This window comes from Empidonax traillii, unplaced genomic scaffold (assembly GCF_003031625.1).
Source record: "Empidonax traillii isolate 1590-97213 ecotype Southwest subspecies unplaced genomic scaffold, ASM303162v1 scaffold601:size890739, whole genome shotgun sequence".
In the NCBI taxonomy this organism is placed as follows: domain Eukaryota; kingdom Metazoa; phylum Chordata; class Aves; order Passeriformes; family Tyrannidae; genus Empidonax; species Empidonax traillii.
The window spans coordinates 632,514-640,048 of record NW_020955794.1 but is presented as its reverse complement, the minus strand read 5'-3'; positions in this window follow the sequence as shown (position 1 = coordinate 640,048).

The following is a 7,535-nucleotide window of genomic DNA, read 5'->3' as shown; positions in this document are numbered from 1 at the left end:
ATCTCTGGGAGCATTTTGGAAACCAGGGCTTGGTTTCTTTTATTGAAGAGCTGCACCTGACAGGCAGGATATAAACACAGCCATAAAAGAGTTCTCAGTGTCTAGTCCTTTCATTTCGAATTGCAAAGTCAGGTAAAACTATTTATTTCAATAAACAGTCAAGGAAATGTCTTCAATCAAGTGACAGCTCGTTCCCATACTGTAATTAAATTTGAAGCTCAATTACTATTGTATAAGTCAATGGCATAGACAGGATTATGACAGGAAAATCCCCAGGGATGCCAAGACTGGTACAGAGAGGTGGAAAGGGAGAGTTCAACGTGGGCTTTTTGCAGCTGTGCTACAAAGCTGAGTGCAGATCCTGCTGCTGGGCTGGGCCTGGACCTCACCCCTGGAGGCACACACCAAGCACCAGTCATGCAATTGCCAAAAAATCCTGTCTCCTCCCTGCAAAGGGAGGTGCAGAGATGCAGGCAAGGAGGTGTTAGACCTGAGAAAATCAGTGCAGGCTGGACGTCAGCTTGTGGGGCTGGATGAGCCAGCAATGTGTGCTGGGCTGTGCCCAGAGCAGCGTGGGCAGCAGGGCAGGGGGGCATTCTGCCTCTCTGCTCTGGGAGACCCCCCTGCAGAGCTGCCTCCAGCTCTGGGGGCCCAGCAGAGCAAGGATGTGGACCTGTTACACCAGAGGATGGCCATGAAGAGGGATGGAGCAGCTCTGCTGAGAGAGCTTGGATTGTTCAGCCTGGAGAAGAGAAGGATCCAGGGAAACCTCACTGCTGCTTTTCAGTACTTAAAGAGGGCTTACAAAATAAAAGGGTGACAAACGTTTTAGCAGGGCCTGTTGTGACAGGACAAGGGGTAATGGTTTTACACTAAAAGAGGATCAATTTAGATTGGGTATAAGGAAGAAGTATTTCACAATGAGGGTGGTAAAACACCAGGAGACACTCCCCAGGGATGAGGTGGATGCCCCATCCCTGGAAACACACAAGGCCAGGTTGGATGGGGCTCTGGGCAACCTGGCCTGTTTGAAGATGTCCCTGCTCATTGCAGTGGGATGACCTTTAAAGGCCCATTTCAACCCAAATTATTCCGTGATTCTACCTCTCTGGGCACTGCCAGGCAGCTGTAGCTGTGCGTGGAAACTCCAGCCAAACATGCATTTGCATGCTATTAGCTCATTAGCCACCTCTTCTCCATCCCCCCACAACTCCTCTTCCCCAGGGAGGACACTTTCTCCAGCTGTGTCCCTCCAGCACAAGCACCCTGAGCTCTGCTGGAGGGACACAAATCACCAGCAGGGCTGAGGACCTCCTGAGGTGAAGGACCACCCCTCCCCACTGCTCCTAGGGGACAGCCCTGGACACGTCTGCTGGTGTCCAGCCTGCAGCTGTTCTCCCTCGGCTCGGCTCTGGTTACTGCCCAAGAGCTCCACTTCATCCCTGCAGCTTCCAAGTCCTTCAGCTGCTTCTCCTGTTTGTACTGAAGGAAGAGGAAAAGGACCAAAGCCTAAACCGTGTGTTCCAAATCCAAGGGACAAACAAAAAGAATTATCCACACATTTACTTGGCTTGTGTTTAGTGAAATAATTTTAAAAGTGTCCTTAGTATTGGAGAACCTGGGTGGTAATCCTAAACACAGGAGTTCAGAAGTCACGCTGCTGGGACTGCAACTGGCTTGGACTCTCAGTGCAGCTTAAGCTCAGGGCACTTTTGACCATGGTGAACTTCTCATTGGAAAGGGGGAATGGGTTTTTTTCCCCCCATTTGAATTTGTTCACAAAGTTCAAAATGAAGCAGTGCCCCTGAGCTGCCAATGGATAAGTCTAAGATGACGAATATACATTTTCACCAAAAACAAATTGTACTGATGGAATTACTGCTCATACACACAATAAGCCCTGTTATAACGCAATCCAGAACTTACATAATTTTCTTAAAAAAAGTTCTTTTTTCTTTATCTCTCTCCCTGTCAAGTTATGTTCTGTTACAAAGATGTTTCTTGCTCTTTCTAGCAGCCTGTTCATGTTCCAGGTGTCCCAGCTTCACTCTTGAACTTCTTTCCAGCTCTGCACGACTGCAGAGAGCAACAGCTTTTCATAAGCCCTTTACCCTCCTGCTGTGAGTTTCCAGCATGGGGACACTGTGCTGAAGGTTTCAGTGGGAGTCATGGGTTGGACCAGCTGCCCATGACCACTCAACGTGACCACAAGCTTTACCAGGCCCCTGCCACACCACCCCCTGGCGCTCAGTGGCCAGCAGCACCACGTGCTCCCTGCCCTGCTCCCTCTCCACATGGCTGTGCCATGGGGTCTCCTGGTGCTGGGCACACATCTTATGGATGTGGACTCACTTACTTACACTCCAGAAGTCTTTTCTTCTCTGAGCAGAGCAGTGACTGCAGCTTCTCCTTGCTGTGCTCCCACACAGCTTTGCTCTCAGTGCTGGGGATCACCTCCAGGCACGAGAGACCAGCCCAGGCCCCATTGTCTCCTGGGCACTTCATCCACCGCCAAGGAAAGTGCCAATTAGTGCCAGCTGTCCTGGGCTGCTTGTTGCAGGGCTGACAGGGGGCCTGGGTCTGGCCCCCCTCTCTGTGTGGCATCTGACTCCCTCAGTCTGCCCACTGATGTCCAGGGATTTCCTTAAAAAAAAAAAAAAAAAAAAAAGAAAGAAAGAAATCCTTATTCAGACAGCTTGGTGCTCAGTACCCCTGTTTTGTTTCATATGTTTGAAAAATAATGGATTGTTATTAAAATAGAGTAATGTGGTAATAACTCCCCACGCTTTGAGGATGCTCAGAGGCCAGAGCAGCCTGGCCTGGGGGATCTGCAGCCCCCTCGCCTGTCTGCACTCACTGGTTCCACGGCTGCTTTCTGAGTCCAGCACAACCAGCAACAGGAAAACATGAGGCATCTCCCTCAAGGATGGGTTTCAGATGGCTGCCAGCATCAGGGTGCCACCAGAGCGAGCTGAGATGTCACCAAAGGGCAGCAGCACATTTCCCAGCAAAGGTTAGCCTGTTTGGCCATCATTCCCCAGTGATGAGGAACTTTTGCTGGGTTTTAAGCCATCCCATAGGAGTGAACTGCTTAATATATGCCCATTCTCTCCCCACTGACATGCTGCTGAGGGCTGTGCAGTTGTGTCTGAGGCTGATTTGGGACATCTGTCCTCCCATAAGATGTCACTCTCAGCCTTGAGGCGCATCAGGATGCCCTTTGGCACTGTGGCACCATGCCCCTCTCAGACCACCCTGCCCAGCTGAGGCTTTTCAATGGCTCTGTGATTGGGATGGTTTAAGCTGAGGCAGTACAAACTAGTCCTTGCTCTAACAAGAGGCAACTTACCTTCAGGGTCACAGCACAGGGCCCTGCACAGGAGTCAGGCACAGAAGCTGGAGGTGGAAAGATTTTATCACAGATCAAGGGGCAAAGCAAACAGGGGTTTTAAAAAAAAAAAGCCACTGCTTCATCAAACAACTGGCTTTCCCCACTCTGCCAGGAACTCCCAGGCACTAGTTAGCTCCTCTAGATTCGTAAGTGGCACGTGGAAAACACCCTCACCAGCCATTTAGCCATAGCGTGTTTGCAATTTATAGCTTTCTTCCTCAGAGCCCTGCTAAGTCATTAAGCAGCCTTGTGGTCTGAGCAAAGGTTTAGGAGCCAGGAAAATCTGGGATGAGTCATTTGCTCACGCACTGGTGACCTGAGCAAATCAGTTGACCTCCTTGTGCCCGGGCTGCACAAGAGAGAGCTGCCCTGCCCCAGTCAGGGGCTTGCCTGGCTCGGGCCAAGAGCAACTCCCCGGCTCCAGGGGAAACGTGGAATGCACGGGGTGTGTCCCAGAGCCAGAAATCCTCGGAGCTGCAGCTCCCTTGGTGGGGGTGCCAGCCCCAAGTCCTTTGAAAGCCAGGGCAAGACTTTCAGAGGTTTCAGTGTGTGGCAGCTCAGGACTCATTTGCTTCCCCTCCAGTGTCTGTCTGGCTTTTGAACGGCTTGTATAATAAGTTATAAATGACAACTGAAACATAAAATGAAGAGGGGACCAAATGGCTTCAGGCAACATTTAAAAATACCGAGACTATTTCTAAATGCAGATCACCAGATCCAAAGCAGCCGTGGGCAGACTTAGCTGAAGGTTATTTGCTGGCCTGACTGAAAGCACACTTGTGGTCTCTATCAGTTCTCAGAAGATGCTGTTAATAGGACGCTTGCCGGCAGAGGCAGGAGGGGACAGCCAGGACATGGGCAGTGCTGGGGACACAGACCTCCCCTCCTCTCTTTTGAGGGGGCTGCTGAAGGCTGTTGGGTGAGCAGTGACAAAGGCAGGTTGGATGGATGTCCCTGTTTCACCCTGAGGAAGGTGAAGCGCTGTGCTGGAGGTTGGATCAAGCCAGGTTAGATACCTTTTCCCTCACCCCTTTTTGATCTTTCTCATTAATAGTTTGATTTTGTCATGTCAAAAATGAGCTTGACTACAATCTGCTTTTGCTCTTCTTTTTCCTCTCTTGAGTGCGCTTCCACGTCCTGCTTTCAGCTGAGCCCGGAAGCAGAAGTATCACGTTACTGTGAGAGAAGCTAGTTTTGTGGTATTTCCATCCCATCCAGGGCCAGGAAACACAGGCAATTTTGCAAGACAGCTTGTACTCAGTAAATTTCCAGCTCGGTTTATATTTCTGTATTTATTTAGATCTGTGCTAACCATGTAAAAGAGCACTCATCCCAAGTGAGGTGCTGTGGACAAACTTGCAAAAAAACCCCAAATTTCACGGACCAAGGACCCTGAGCAACAGACTTTTCATTGGACCAGGAGCTTCTGGCTAAATCCTCTCTTCTGAAAAGATACCCAAGATGGACAAAGATGTAGACAGGCAACTTCTGGTAACACTAACTCTCCACAATAACTCAAAATAAAAAACTTTTCATAAATCCCACCAGTAAAATCACCGTCACCGATGTTTTCTTGCACCCTTGTGGCTTTCCTTTGAAATTTTCTTCCTTCCCTTTCTTTCTGTGCACAATAACCTGTGTCTGTAACACAATCCGTGTCTGGGTGCATGATAACCCGCCAGCACCTTCCACATCCCAGCTGAGCAACCAGGCACCTGGACAGAGGTTTACGCTTGCCTGGGGAGAGCGTGACAGCTGCAGGGACCACACTCTCCTCTCTTGACTCCTCTTTTTTCAGCAGCAAAGTCCTGCCACAGGCAGCAAAAAAAAAAAAAATAAAAAATCTGTGTTTCACAGGGTACGGCGGCGCTCACACCAGCGTTGCTTGTTTGGGGCCGCAGCCAACCCGCCCGTGCTCCCGCGAGCCAGCGTTGTTCCCAAATACCCCCGGATTGGGTTGCGTGTGTGCGAACCACACGCGGCCACGCTCGACACAAACACGCCCTCGGCTCCTGAAGCAGAAAGGCGAAGGGTTCGGGAGGCTTTTCTGGAGGCACCGGGAATTCTGCTGGGTTTATCCAGTCCGGGTGGAAACTCCCGTGCCCAGCTGAAGCCGCCGCTGCAGCTCCCTGCTGGGCCGCAAATGGGCCGGAACCAGCGCCAGAGCCAGCAAAAGCTGATTTGGAAAAAAAAAAAAAAAAGTCATCCGACACCAACTCGAGACCGAAAACGGATTTTTTTTAACCCCCTGTTTTGAAGTTGCCCTGTGCTCTCTGCCGAACACAACTGTGTGGGCCTCCACAGACGGTGCCCGGGTTCAGAGCAACAGTTCCCGGGTGTTTCACGCTGTGATGTTGGCAAAGAAGGAGCAAGGGAATATGCCCTTATGCCTTTGGTAGGGGAGCAAGTTCTCCTAGGAGGAGATTGTGAAATTCAGGTTGACATAACCCAGTTGAAGGCCGCTACGAGAAATTATGACCGTGATGTGCCGGAGTCTTTGGGTTTTTTTTGTGGCAGCTTTATTGGGAGCAAAGCCTACAGGGCACATTGCAGGCTTTGGGGGGCAACAGGATGGTTGTGACAGTGCCCTTCTCCACCACAAGCCACTGCAGGGCTGGGGCTCAGCCAAAGGATGTCAGCTGGCTCCCACCACCAGGGCAGTTTTATTCCAGCAGATTCGGTTAAAATTTGGAGGAGAAGCTGTTCGTCTCTTCCTATCAGCCTTACCATCCCTGCAGTCAGTTTAACAGGCTATGGATGGCTTCAAACTCCAGCCGAGGGGGGGAAGATCGCGCAGTAATTCACCACAAGAAGGGCTGTGAGAAAAACCTCCTTCTTGAAAGCAAGTCAGATATTGGATGTCGATGATCTACAACATTTAAACAGGGTTATTAAGTCATAGGGATGAGAAAACTGCCTGTTTGACCATGCTCCTACACAATTAGCTTATTGATTTGCCTTCTCAGGTGGTTCTGGACGTGCCCAGGTCTCACCTCGCCTGAGTGGCAGCAGACAAAGGTGGAGACATGGAGATGAGTGTCAAGGAGTAGAAACTTACTGTAGGAAAAAAAAAAAAAGGGTAATTTTTGGCTGTTTGCAGCAAGAGAAACACGTTGAAATAGCGAAGTTATAAAGGCTATTTGTCTTGTGCCTCGCAGCTTTCTGCCTTTCGGACTATAAAAAAGTGCAGCACGTAAATAGAGCGGGCAAGTGTGAGCTGATGATAGCAACACACTGCTGCACATCTAAAACCCCTGCAGCTCCAAGTTTCCTTTGAGTCAGCTTTTGAGTGATTTTGTGCAAGTATGGGACACTCAGGATGGGCACCTGCAAAGAGGAGCCAGGCTGCTGATCGCTCCTGCGGGCATCCCGGGACAGCAGCGAGGTTAGCGGCCTTAAATCTCTGTTTCCTCCCCCTAAAAAGAAACCTGGCAGCCCTCCCCGAAAAAAACAAGCACGCCCTTTCCAATGGAAACATCCTTGTCTACAGGTGCTTTTGTCACAGCAGCGGTAAAAGGAGGAGCTGAATTCACTTGCAGGCCACACCGTGAGCCCGCTGACGTCTGCGCAGACAGTGCCGAGGGAGACGCTTCCTCCCTGAAATGCCTCTTGAATTAAAATGTAACCTTTGGGGAAAACATAAAAAAAAAAAAAAAAAGAAAAAGAAAAAGAAAAAAAAGAGCCCTGGCATCAGCCCATGCAAAACCGCTCCCATTTGGGCTTAGGAGCTTAATGCTGGTTCAGGGGCTTTTTGTTTTTAAATATGACTGTGATTTTGGGCTGCAAGCTGCACAAATCCTGCACAAATTTTCTCTTAGGGTATCCTTTTTGCAGGACCATCTAACGAACCTAGTGGCAAGCAGCTCCTTTCTATTTAACCCTTAAACTCGTACCAGAGAATAGAAAAGAAAGCTGATTCTACTCAAGGCCACAGCAAGTTGGTATAACAAGTGCACAGGAGAAACAGGACGCTCTATTTAATAGGATTTTTCTTATTCATTAATTAGCAGGCTTTTTCTCACTAAGAAGAGGCCTCATTTTCATCCTCATAAATACTGACTTTTTTTAATAAACACAGCTGGCAAAAAAAAAGCAAAGAAGCTCTTGTAGTTTGCCACAGGTTTGTAGGGTGCTTTTTTATTTT